The sequence below is a fragment of the Arachis hypogaea genome, chromosome 20, assembly GCF_003086295.3.
Source record: "Arachis hypogaea cultivar Tifrunner chromosome 20, arahy.Tifrunner.gnm2.J5K5, whole genome shotgun sequence".
NCBI lineage: Eukaryota > Viridiplantae > Streptophyta > Magnoliopsida > Fabales > Fabaceae > Arachis > Arachis hypogaea.
In genome coordinates this window covers 73,959,031-73,973,754 of record NC_092055.1, presented here as the reverse complement: position 1 = coordinate 73,973,754, position 14,724 = coordinate 73,959,031, and positions in this window count along the sequence as shown.

Sequence of the window (14,724 nt, the reverse complement as noted above, 5' to 3'; positions counted from 1 at the left end):
GTAAACCCTAGTAGCTAGTTTATTATAAATAGGACCTTTTACTATTGTATTTGGCATCTTTGGATTACCTTATGATCCTTTGATCACGTTTTAGGGGGCTGGCCATCTCGGCCATGCCTGGACCTTCACTTATGTATTTTCAACGGTAGAGTTTCTACACTCCATAGATTAAGGTGTGGAGCTCTGCTGTTCCTCAAAGATTAATGCAAGTACTACTGTTTTCTATTCAATTCTTCTTATTTCTCTTCTAAGATATCCATTCGCACCCAAAAACGTGATGAAGGTGATGATTATGTGTGACGCTCATCATCCTTCTCCCTTATGAACGCGTGCCTGACAAACGCTTCTGTTCTACATGAATTAAGCTAGAATGAGTATCTCTTAGATCTCCTAACCAGAATCTTCGTGGCGTAAGCTAGAATGATGGCGGCATTCAAGAGAATCCGGAAGGTCTAAACCTTGTCTGTGGTATTCCGAGTAGGATCCAATGATTGAATGACTGTGACGAGCTCCGAACTCGCGATTGCAGGGCGTTAGTGACAGACGCAAAAGGATAGTAAATCCTATTCCAGCATGATCGAGAACCGACAGATGAATAGCCGTGCCGTGACAGGGTGCGTGAGCAAATTATTCACTGAGAGGATAAGATGAAGCCATTGACAAAGGTGATGCCTCCAGACGATTAGCCGTGCCGTGACAGGGCATTGGATCATTTTCCCGAGAGATGACCGAAAGTAGCCATTGGCAGTGGTGATGTATCACATAAAGCCAGCCATGGAAAGGAGTAAGACTGATTGGATGAAGATAGCAGGAAAGCAGAGGTTCAGAGGAACGAAAAGCATCTCCGTTCGCTTATCTGAAATTCCTGCCAATGAATCTACATAAGTATCTCTATCCCTTTTATTGTTTATTTTAATCTAATAAAGTATCATGTTTAAATCCGCCTGACTGAGATTTGCAAGGTGACCATAGCTTGCTTCAAGCCAACAATCTCTGTGAGATCGATCCTTACTCACGTAAGGTTTATTACTTGGACGACCCAGTACACTTGCTGGTTAGTTGAACGGAGTTGTGTCCACACATAGTAAAGAGCCATAATAATGATTCCATACAATAACAAAGAGTACTACATTAATGTGATCACAATTTCGTCCACCAAGTTTTTGGCGCCGTTGCCGGGGATTGTTCGAGTTTGGACAACTGACGGTTCATCTTGTTGCTCAGATTAGGTAATTTTCTTTTTATTTTATTTTCAAAAATTTTTCAAAAAAATTTTCTAAAATTTTCTCATCTGTTTTCGAAAAAAATAAAATTGTTTTCAAAAATAAATTATTCTATGGCTTCAAAATTTTTAAGAATGAATTCTAGTGTTTCATGAAATATGTTGAATCATATCTGGCTGTAAAGCCATACCCAAACTACTTTGGGATTGGTATTCAACTAATCACTCCAGCCCATGTAATTATATGTTGCAGCCTGGCTGGCTAGTGAGCCATGTCTAATTCCTGGACTGAAGCTTTAGACTAACATGGCAAGATTCCTGGAATTCATATTAAAAATTTTGGAATCCTTATTTTTCCTTTTAATTTTCGAAAAATATAAAATAAAAATCCAAAAAAATTAGAAAATCATAAAAATCAAAAATATTTTCTGTTTCTTGTTTGAGTCTTGAGTCACACTATAAGTTTGGTGTCAATTGCATGTGCATCTTGTAATTTTCGAAAATATCATGCATTCATAGTGTTCTTCATGATCTTCAAGTTATTCTTGGTAAGTCTTCTTGTTTGATCTTGATGATTTTTTGTTTTGTGTCTTTTCATGTTTTTCATATGCATTCTTGAATTCTTAGTGTCTAAGCATTAAAGAATTCTAAGTTTGGTGTCTTGCATGTTTTCTTTGCATTAAAAATTTTTCAAAAATATGTTCTTGATGTTCATCATGACATTCAAAGTGTTCTTGGTGTTCATCTTGACATTCATAGCATTCTTGCATGCATCACATGTTTCGATTTAAAAATTTCATGCATTGCATCTTTTTAGTGTTTTTCTCTTGCATCATAAAAATTTCAAAAATCAAAAAAATATCTTTCCCTTTTTCTCTCATCAAATTCGAAAATTTGGATTGACTTTTTCAAAAATTTTTAAAAATCAAAGTTGTTGCCAATGAGTCAAATCAAATTTTCAATTTGAAAATCTTATCTTTTTCAAAATCTTTTTCAAAAATCAAATCTTTTTCAAAATTATTAGCTATTTTCGAAAATTTCAAAAATATTTTTCAAAAATCTTTTTCTTATTTTTATATAAAATTTTCGAAAATAACTAATCAATTAATGTTTTGATTCAAAAATTTGAAGTTTGTTACTTGCTTGTTAAGAAAGATTCAAACTTTAAGTTCTAGAATCATATCTTGTGATTTCTTATGAACCAAGTTATTAATTGAGATTTTAAAAATCAAATCTTTTTCAAAACTAATTTCAATCATATCTTTTCAAAAATATCTTCTTATCTTATCTTTTTCAAAAATATCTTCTCAAAATAGCTTTTCTAACTTCCTAACTTCTTACCTTTTCAAAATTTGTTTTAACTAACTAACTAACTTTTTGTTTGTTTCTTAACTTTTTCAAAACTACCTAACTAACTCTCTCTCTCTCTAATTTTCGAAAATATCTCTCTTTTTTTTAAAAAATTTCCTTTTAATTAACTAATTATTTTTATTTTTTATTTTTGAATTCAAAAATTTTCGAAAAATACTAACTAATTTTCAAAAACCAATTTTCAAAAATCACTAACTCTTTTTCAAAATAATTTTCGAAAATTATTCCTCCCCCATCTCATTCTATTTATTCATTCATGTCCTAACATCTCATCTCACATTCCAATCCTCACAGTTGTGTTTCTTCCTTTACATCACATCCTTTATCTCCCCCTCTTCTTCTACTTACAAAGGGATCCCTATACTGTGGTATAAAGGATCTCTATTATTATTATCATTTTTCTGGCCATTCTTCCTTGTCATATGAGCAGGAGCAAGGATATGAACATTCTTGTGGAAGCAGATCCAGAACCTGAAAGAACTCTGAAGAGAAAATTAAGAGAAGCTAAAATACAACAATCCAGAGATAACCTTTCAGAAATTTTCGAACAGGCAGAGGAGATGGCAGGCGAAAATAATAATAATATAAGGAAGATGCTTGGTGACTTCACTGCACCTAATTCCAATTTACATGGAAGAAGCATCTCCATTCCTGCCATTGGAGCAAACAACTTTGAGCTTAAACCTCAATTAGTTTCTCTAATGCAGCAGAACTGCAAGTTTCATGGACTTCCATCAGAAGATCCTTTTCAGTTCTTAACTGAATTCTTGTAGATATGTGATACTGTTAAGACTAATGGAGTAGATCCTGAAGTCTACAGGCTCATGCTTTTCCCTTTTGCTGTAAGAGACAGAGCTAGATTATGGTTGGATTCTCAACCCAAAGACAGCCTGAACTCTTGGGATAAGCTGGTCACGGCTTTCTTAGCCAAGTACTTTCCTCCTCAAAAGCTGAGCAAGCTTAGAGCTAATGTTCAAACCTTCAGACAAAAAGAAGGTGAATCTCTCTATGAAGCTTGGGAAAGATACAAACAGTTGACCAAAAAGTGTCCCTCTGACATGCTTTCAGAATGGACCATCCTGGATATATTCTATGATGGTTTATCTGAGCTATCAAAGATGTCACTGGACACTTCTGCAGGTGGATCCATTCACCTAAAGAAAACGCCTGCAGAAGCTCAAGAACTCATTGACAAGGTTGCTAATAACCAGTTCATGTACACTTCTGAAAGGAATCCTGTGAATAATGGGACGCCTATGAAGAAGGGATTTCTTGAGGTTGATACTCTGAATGCCATATTGGCTCAGAATAAAATATTGACTCAGCAAGTCAATATGATTTCTCAGAGTCTGCATGGAATGCAAGCTGCATCCAACAGTACTCAAGAGGCATCTTCTGAAGAAGAAGCCTATGATCCTGAGAACCCTGCAATAGCAGAGGTAAATTACTTAGGTGAACCTTATGGAAACACCTATAACTCAACATGGAGAAATCATCCAAATTTCTCATGGAAGGATCAAAAGCCCCAACAAGGCTTTAATAATGGTGGAAGAAACAGGTTTAGCAATAGCAAACCTTCTCCATCATCAACTCAGCAACAGACAGAGAACTCTGAACAAAATGCTTCTAATTTAGCAAATCTAGTCTCTGATCTATCTAAGGCCACTGTAAGTTTCATGAATGAAACAAGGTCTTCCATTAGAAATTGGGAAGTACAAGTGGGCCAGCTGAGTAAAAGGATCACTGAAATCCCTCCTAGTACTCTCCCAATCAATACAGAAGAGAACCCAAAAGGAGAGTGCAAGGCCATTGACATAAGCGCCATGGCCGAACCTGTGAGGAGAAGAGAGGACGTGAATCCCAAGGAGGAAGACCTCCTGGGACGTCCAGTGATCAATAAGGAGCTTCCCTCTGGGGAACCAAAGGACTCTGAGGCTCATCTAGAGACCATAGAGCTTGCATTGAACCTCCTTATGCCCTTCATGAGCTCTGATGAGTATTCCTCTTCTGAAGAGAATGAGGATGTCACTGAAGAGCAAACTGCCAAGTTTCTTGGTGCAATCATGAAGCTGAATGCCAAATTATTTGGCATTGATGCTTGGGAAGTTGAACCTCCCTTGTTCATCAATGAACTAAGTGATCTGGATCAACTGACATTGCCTCAGAAGAGACAGGATCCTGGAAAGTTCATAATCCCTTGTACCATAGGCACCATGATCTTTAAGGCTCTGTGTGACCTTGGTTCAGGGATAAACCTCATGCCCCTCTCTGTAATGGAGAAACTGGGAATCTATGGGGTGCAAGCTGCTAAAATCTCACTAGAGATGGCAGACAGCTCAAGAAGACAGGCTTATGGACAAGTAGAAGATGTATTAGTAAAGGTTGAGGGCCTTTACATACCTACTGATTTCATAGTCCTGGATACTGGAAAGGAAAAGGATGAATCCATCATCTTAGGAAGACCCTTCCTGGCCACAGCAAGAGCTGTGATTGATGTTGACAGAGGTGAAATAGTCCTTCAATGGAATGAGAACTCCCTTGTATTCAAAACTCAAGGATCTCCCTCTGCAACCATGGAGAGGAAGCTTGAAAAGCTTCTCTCAAAGCAGAGTCAACCAGAGCCCCCACAGTCAAACTCTAAGTTTGGTGTTGGGAAGCCACAACCAAACTCTAAGTTTGGTGTTGAACTCCCATATCCAAACTCTAAGTTTGGTGTTGGAGAGTTTCAACAAAGCTCTGCACATCTGTGAGGCTCCATGAGAGCCCACTGTCAAGCTATTGACATTAAAGAAGCGCTAGTTGGGAGGCAACCCAATGTTTATCTAATTCATATTTTTATTGTTTTTCATGTTTTCTTAGGTTCATGATCATGTGGAGTCACAAAATAAACAAAAAAATCAAAAACGGAAAAAAAAAATAGTAGAAGAAAAATCACACCCTGGAGGAGCATCTGTCTGGCGTTCAAACGCCAGAACAGAGCATAGTTCTGGCGCTGAACGCCCAGAATGGGAGCATCCTGGCGCTGAACGCCCAGAACAAGCATGGTTCTGGCGTTCAACGCCAGAAATGGCAGCAAAGGGGCGTTGAACGCCCAAAATGGGCACCAACCTGGCGCTGAACGCCCAGAGTTGTGTGCAAGGGCATTTTACATGCCTAAATTGGTGCAGGGATGTAAATGCCTTGACACCTCAGGATTTGTGGACCCCACAGGATCCCCACCTACCTCATCATCTCTCTCCCACCCAATCCCACCCATATGGCCGAATACACACTCCCATCCATCTCCTCCATATCTTCTTCTTATTCTTCTATTCTTTCTTCTTTTGCTCGAGGGCGAGCAACATTCTAAGTTTGGTGTGGTAAAAGCATAGCTTTTTGTTTTTTCCATAACCATTGATGGCACCTAAGGCTAGAGAAACCTCTAGAAAGAGGAAAGGGAAGACCAAAGCTTCCATCAAGGGTCTATAGCTCAGTGGTAGAACATTTGACTGCAAATCAAGAGATCCCTGAGATACCTCAGGGGATACATTTTCTTCCACACAATTATTGGAAGCAACTAAGGGTGGAACATCAAGAGCACTCCATCATCCTTCATGAAATTAGAAAAGATCTAAAAGCAATGAAGGAGGAGCAGCAAAGACAAGGAAGAGACATAGAAGAGCTCAAGGACATCACTAAGGTGGACTCATTCCTTGTTCTTACTTTCTCTGTTTTTTTTCGTTTTCTATGTGCTTATCTGTGTTTGTGTCTTCATTACATGATCATTAGTAGTTAGTAACTTTGTCTTAAAGATATGAATGTCCTATGAATCCATCACCTCTCTTAAATGAAAAAATGTTTTAATTCAAAAGAACAAGAAGTACATGAGTTTCGAATTTATCCTTGAACTTAGTTTAATTATATTGATGTGGTGACAATGCTTCTTGTTTTCTGAATGTATGCTTGAACAGTGCATATGTCTTTTGAAGTTATTGTTTAAGAATGTTAAATATGTTGGCTCTTGAAAGAATGATGACTAGGAGACATGTTATTTGATAATCTGAAAAATCATAAAAATGATTCTTGAAGCAAGAAAAAGCAGCAAAGAACAAAGCTTGCAGAAAAAAAATAAATAAATAAATAAATAAATATAGGCGAAAAAAAAAATTTAGAAAAAAAATAGAAAGAAAAAGAAAAAGCAAGCAGAAAAAGCCAATAACCCTTAAAACCAAAAGGCAAGGGCAAATAAAAAGGATCCCAAGGCTTTGAGCATCAGTGGATAGGAGGGCCTAAAGGAATAAAATCCTGGTCTAAGCGGCTAAACCAAGCTGTCCCCATCCATGTGCTTGTGGCGTGTAGGTGTCAAGTGAAAACTTGAGACTGAGCGGTTAAAGTTAAGGTCCAAAGCAAAAGAAGAGTGTGCTTAAGAACCCTGGACACCTCTAATTGGGGACTCTAGCAAAGCTGAGTCACAATCTGAAAAGGTTCACCCAATTATGTGTCTGTGGCATTTATGTATCCGGTGGTAATACTGGAAAACAAAGTGCTTAGGGCCACGGCCAAGACTCATAAAGAAGCTGTGTTCAAGAATGATCATACTGAACTAGGAGAGTCAATAACACTATTCGAAATCTGAAGTTCCTATAGATGCCAATCATTCTGATCCTCAATGGATAAAGCGAGATGCCAAAACTATTCAAGAGGCAAAAAGCTATAAGTCCCGCTCATATGATTGAAGCTCTGTTTCATTGATAGTTTGGAATTTATAGTATATTCTATTCTTTTTATCCTATTTTGATTCTCAGTTGCTTGGGGACAAGCAACAATTTAAGTTTGGTGTTGTGATGAGCGGATAATTTATATGCTTTTTGGCATTGTTTTTAGTATGTTTTTAGTAGAATCTGGTTACTTTTAGGGATGTTTTTAATAGATTTTGTGTTAAATTCACATTTCTGGACTTTACTATGAGTTTGTGTGTTTTTCTGTGATTTCAGGTATTTTCTGGCTGAAATTGAGGGACTTGAGCAGAAATCAGATTCAGAGGTTGAAAAAGGACTGCTGATGCTGTTGGATTCTGACCTCCCTGCACTCAAAGTGGATTTTCTGGAGCTACAGAACTCGAAATGGCACGCTTCTAATTGCGTTGGAAAGTAGACATCCAGGGCTTTCCAGCAATATATAATAGTCCATACTTTGGCCAAGAATAGACGACGTAAACTGGCGTTCAACTCCAGCTTTCTATCCAAATCTGGCGTCCAGCGCCAGAAAAGGAGCCAAAACCAGAGTTGAACGCCCAAACTGGCACAAAAGCTGGCGTTCAACTCCAAGGAGGACCTCTACACGTGTAACAATCAAAGCCCAGCCCAAGCACACACCAAGTGGGCCCCGGAAGTGGATTTATGCATCAATTACTTACTCATGTAAACCCTAGTAGCTAGTTTATTATAAATAGGACCTTTTACTATTGTATTTGGCATCTTTGGATTACCTTATGATCCTTTGATCACGTTTTAGGGGGCTGGCCATCTCGGCCATGCCTGGACCTTCACTTATGTATTTTCAACGGTAGAGTTTCTACACTCCATAGATTAAGGTGTGGAGCTCTGCTGTTCCTCAAAGATTAATGCAAGTACTACTGTTTTCTATTCAATTCTTCTTATTTCTCTTCTAAGATATCCATTCGCACCCAAAAACGTGATGAAGGTGATGATTATGTGTGACACTCATCATCCTTCTCCCTTATGAACGCGTGCCTGACAAACACTTCTGTTCTACATGAATTAAGCTAGAATGAGTATCTCTTAGATCTCCTAACCAGAATCTTCGTGGCGTAAGCTAGAATGATGGCGGCATTCAAGAGAATCCGGAAGGTCTAAACCTTGTCTGTGGTATTCCGAGTAGGATCCAATGATTGAATGACTGTGACGAGCTCCGAACTCGCGATTGCAGGGCGTTAGTGACAGACGCAAAAGGATAGTAAATCCTATTCCAGCATGATCGAGAACCGACAGATGAATAGCCGTGCCGTGACAGGGTGCGTGAGCAAATTATTCACTGAGAGGATAAGATGAAGCCATTGACAAAGGTGATGCCTCCAGACGATTAGCCGTGCCGTGACAGGGCATTGGATCATTTTCCCGAGAGATGACCGAAAGTAGCCATTGACAGTGGTGATGTATCACATAAAGCCAGCCATGGAAAGGAGTAAGACTGATTGGATGAAGATAGCAGGAAAGCAGAGGTTCAGAGGAACGAAAAGCATCTCCGTTCGCTTATCTGAAATTCCTGCCAATGAATCTACATAAGTATCTCTATCCCTTTTATTGTTTATTTTAATCTAATAAAGTATCATGTTTAAATCCGCCTGACTGAGATTTGCAAGGTGACCATAGCTTGCTTCAAGCCAACAATCTCTGTGGGATCGATCCTTACTCACGTAAGGTTTATTACTTGGACGACCCAGTACACTTGCTGGTTAGTTGAACGGAGTTGTGTCCACACATAGTAAAGAGCCATAATAATGATTCCATACAATAACAAAGAGTACTACATTAATGTGATCACAATTTCGTCCGCCAGTTCCTCTAATTGTTCTAACACAAAGCAACATTCCTCATTTTCCACCGGGGTTCCCAATCTCTCCTTCATGCTATACTCTTTATTTGATTCTCCACAATTTGCAATGGAAGTGCTTTGAATGCATGAGACTCGGGAGGCTAAAGTGTTTACTACCTTAATCAAGGCAGCCGTAAATTCTATCACCTCCCTTTTCATATCTTCTTGCCTTTAAAGGAATAAATTGAGAGAATCATCCATTGGGACTTGGGGTGGATAGGAGGGTTCATTATCTTGGAGAAAGGGTTCATAATAGGAAGGCGGTTCTTCTTGGTAAAAATATGGAGGTGGTGTATATAAAATGTATGGTTCTTGGGTGTATTAATGTTGGAATTGTGGTGGCTCTAAGGATTTTCTTACATAATGGTCACAAGGATGAGATAAGGGTGATTGATTATATGATGGATGAGGGTCATAGGAAGGTATTTGGTAAAAAGGGGCTTGTGAGTATGGTTGAGGGTTATGTTGAGGATGAGGTTCATAGACATATGGTGGTTGTTGACAAGTACAATAAGGACTACCTCATCCATTACATTGAGGCTCCTCCCACCTTTGATTGTCCCATCCTTGATGCACATTCTCAGTGTAATCTCTATTTCCTATAACATAGTTGTAACCAAACTCATAGTCAAAAGGATGAGAATTCATGATAGCAAGAGAGAATAAGAACAAAAACTAGAAACAAATAAAGAGAACAAACTCCTACAACTACCAAAAACTAAAAAACAAGCAAAAGGCAAATACATTCACAATATTCACATATGTACAATAACCAATAACAAGCGCACATTTGTAATTCCCCTGCAACGGCGCTATTTTGATGAATGAATTTTTGATGGTATAGATATTCACAAATAAATTCTCATTGCAAGTATAGTTCTAAACCAACAAACAATCCACTCATGCAAAAAATTTATTTGTCACAATTACAAACCCCTATAAAAATAATAACCGAAGTATTCAAACTTCGGGTAATCTCTCAAAGGAATTGCAGGGAAGTGTTCTTGCTATTGGTTATGGATAGTATATTTTGGGGTTTTGAATAAGAGACATGAAAGGTAAATGACAATAAAGTAATTGAACTCAAATGATAAAAAGGTCTTCACAATGGTTGATAGTTAAGGATCTTTATCGTTGTTACTAACCACAATATGATAATTGTAAGAATCAATCTCATTAAGTCATCCTCTAACAAGTGAAGGAAAGTCAAATGAGTTATACCAATCCTAATCCATAAGTCCTAGTCACTCACTAATTAACTTAGTGGAAGCTAGAGTCAATGGACACCAATCATCAAGACTTGGACATTAGCAACTCAAGTTCACCTAAGTTACCATCCCAAGCCAAGAACACAAAAATCTACTCTAACATCCTTCTAAGCATTTAATCAAACACTTGGAAGGCACAAAAGGAAAGCAAAGTAAGATTGCAAGGAATTTAAATCTACAACTACCAAAAGCAAGGAATTAACAACAATAAGGCAAATCAACAGTAAAAGACATGAAACATAAATTGCATTAAAGGAAAATAAGACAAACAAGAGTGCATCAACAACAAAGTAAACAATTACAAGAATTAAAATGCTAAACTAAGAAAGCAAAGGTAGAGGAACAAGGAATTGGAAAGGAAAAGTAAATCAAAGCAAGAATTAAACCTAGATCTAAGAAATCCTAATCTACATCTAACCTAATTCTAGAGAGAAGAGAGAGCTTCTCTCTCTAGAAACTAACTAGAGCATGATGAAAACTAAACTATGTGCTTCCCCCTTTTTGACTCCTCTTGAATTCTGCATGTAATAGGCTCAGAAAATGCGTTGGATTCGAGCCTGTGAAGCCTAGAAATCGCCCCCAGCATTTTCACTTCAACGAAGTCACGTGCGAGCATCGACCGTCGTTTGGCAATTTAGCTATCCACGCGTACGCGTACATTTCAAATTCACGCATGCACGTTTGCTACGCGTGCGCGTCGATGAAGGCATCCCAAATCCTTGATTTTTCATGATTTCTCCACTTTGCATGCCTTTCTCTTCATTCCTTTGATCCATTCCTAGCCTTTTGAACCTGAATTCACTAATGAACACATCAAGGCATCTAGTGGAATCAAAGGTGAATTAAAATTAACTAATTAAGGGCTAAAAAGCATGTTTTCACATTTAAGCACAAATTAGGGAGAATATACAAAACCCTACTATTTCATTGAATAAATGTGAGGAAAGGTGATAAAATCCCCTAGATTCAAGATAAAATGCACCACGAAATAGTGGTGCATCAGAATGCACCACGAAATAGTGGTGCATCAGAAAGGATCGAACCGCCAGCTTGATTATACATCTCTCATGCGGCTAATCCACGACTTCATTGGGGACTTCTCGAGACACCAATTCAGTCGATTTATGAGGAGATTAGGGTATCTATGGTAGAAGCTAGAACCCAAAGGCGCAATATTGTCTGATCCGGAAGATTCGACCTTGTCTGTGGCGTTTTGAGTAGGATCATTAAGGAGAATGGATTGCAGGTGCTTCACCTTCAATTAGACTGGATGCGCTCTAACCCTGGTATTCAGATCTGTAGGAGCATTGACGACCTCTCAAGAAAGGCGTTGATCACATACAGCCTGCCATTGAAGAAATCATTCACAATTGAAGAAGACAGTAAGACCAGAGTTAATCCAGAAGAACAAAGCAACTCTAAGCCTTAACCATCTAAGTTTTAAGATTATCATTGTAAACATATCAACCTAATTTAGATCTCACAAATCCAAATAACTCTTTTATCCGCCTGACTAAGACCTGCAAGATAACCATAGCTTACTTCAAACCATAATCTTCGTGGGATTGACCCTGACTCGGTCAGGTATTACTTGAATGACCCAGTGCACTTGCTGGTTCAGCTATATGAAGCGTGGGGATTCGTGCACCAGCTCACTTTCTTTGGATGCACAAAAAGAATTTCTTATGATGGTGGCCACACTAAACTTAATTTTTGGCTTACTCATAAGATCATTTAAATTGTTGTCATGTAAGTTCAAAAATTAAGTGGGCTGGTGGCCACACCTAACTAAGTTCTTCAGGAAGTTTCTCAAACCAATCAAGAACATCACATAATGAAATATGCACAGTTGATCTTCCAGAAAAACTAAGAAAACTTTAAAGCTAAAATCCAAAAGCTACCAACTAAGTAACTAACACTAGAAGCTAGAAAGCAATTAACTAAAGTAGTTAACATAAAACAGATCTAGAAAGCAGTAAACTGAAAGGATATGAATGTTGGGGTGCCTTCCAACTAGTGCTTCTTTAACATCACTAGCTTGATGTTTCTTCCTTTTTAGCTGAGGTTGTAGTTCACTCTTCGCTCGTCCAGTGATTCCCCCAAGTAATGCTTAAGCCTGTGGCCATTGACAGTGAAAGTCCTCTGTATTTTCTCATTCATGAGTTTCACATGACCATAAGGGGAAACTTTGATGATTGTGAAGAGTCTTGAGTTGTATAGGAGAACCCTCTGGCGTTCTACAAATTCCCTTTTTACCAGCCTTTGATCATGCCATTTCTTTGTCTTCTCTTTATAAATCTTTGCATTCTCATAGGCTTGAGTTTTGAATTCATCCAATTCATTAAGCTGCAACAACCTCCTTTCTCCAGCAGCTTGATTGTCAAAGTTGAGCATCATTAGAGCCCAAAATACTCTATGCTCAAGCTCTAAGGGCAAATGACAAGCTTTTTCATACACCAATTGGTATAGAGACATACCAATAGGTGTCTTAAAAGCTGTTCTATAGGCCCATAAAGTATCATCTAACTTCTTGGACCAATCTTTCCTTGAGGTCCCAAGAGTTTTCTCAAGGATCCTCTTGAGCTGTCTGTTTGAAATTTCTGCTTGACCATTGGTTTGTGGATGGTATGAGGTGGCTACTTTGTGCTTAACACCATGTTTGAGGAGGAGGGTCTCTAGTTGCTTGTTGCAAAAGTGACTTTCCCCATCACTTATGAGAGCTCTTGGAACCCCAAACTGGCTAAATATGTTCTTCCTCAAGAAGTTGATCACTACTTTGTTGTCATTAGTTGATGTTGCTATAGCTTCTACCCACTTGGACACATAGTCCACAGCCACCAATATGTAGCTATTTGAGTATGAGGATAGGAAGGGTCCCATGAATTCAATCCCCCAAACATCAAACAGCTCTAATTCCATGGTGAACCTCTGTGGCATCTCATTCTTCTTGGGTAGGTTGCCAGCTCTTTGACACTCATTACATCTTGTCACAAATTCCTCTGGATCTTTGAAGATGGTAGGCCAGAAAAATCTGCATTGCAAAACCTTGGCTGTAGTCCTTTCTCCACTAAAGTGCCCTCCATATGTAGATCCATGGTAATGCCAAAGAACCTCTTGTCCTTCTTCATGGGAAATCCATCTTCTTAGTATTCCATCAACACACTTCTTAAAGAGGTATGGTTTATCCCATATGAAATGCTTGGCATCATTGATGAGCTTCCTTCTTAAGTGCTTGTTGATGTTGGAATGTAGCTCTCCAATGGCCTTGAAGTTGGCTATGTCTGCAAACCATGGAGCCTCTTGAAGCATCATCAATTGCTCATCTGGGAAGCTCTCATTTACACCAGGACTGTGAGCTTCATTGTCCATATATGGGATCCTTGATAGGTGGTCTGCCACCTTATTTTCTTCTCCACTTCTGTCCTTAATTTCAATATTGAACTCTTGGAGTAATACGATCCATCTAATAAATTTGGGCTTGGATTCTTGTTTGGTTAATAGGTATTTGAGTGCTACATAGTCAGTAAACACCACTACTTTAGAACCAATAAGGTAAGACCTGAATTTATTAAAAGCAAAGACTATAGCAAGGAGTTTTTTTTTTCTGTGGTAGCGTAGTTCTTTTGGGCTTCATTAAGGACCTTGCTAGCATAATAGATGACATGCACTAGCTTGTCTCTCCGTTGTCCTAATACAACACCAATGGGAAAATCTGATACAACACACATCAATTCAAAAGGCAATTTCCAGCTTGGTGGTGCTAAAATAGGTGCAGAGGAGAGGTTACTTTTAAACTCCTCAAAAGCTTGCATACATTCTCTATCAAATATGAAAGGTACATTAGAGACAAGCAAGTTAATTGATGGTTTAGCAATTTTTGACAAGTCTCTAATGAACCTTCTATAGAAGCCAGCATGTGATGCGGGTGGAAACTGTCTCTCAACAAATTTCCTTCGGCAAGTGTACCGAATTTGTCGTCAAGTAAAAACTCACAATAGAGTGAGGTCAAATCCCACAGGGATTGATCGATCAAGCAACTTTAATTAGAATAATGTTCTAGTTGAGCGAATCCAAAATTTGGGTTGAGAGTTGCAAAAAATAAAATGGCGGAAATGTAAATAACAAAAAAGTAAATGCTAGAATTAAAGGACTGGAAGTAAATGACTGAAAGTAAATTGCAGAATTGTAAATGGGAATGGGGGATTTGCTCATAAAAGTAAATGGCAGAAATTAAAGAGAATGGGTAAGATCAGAGATGGGGAGTTCATT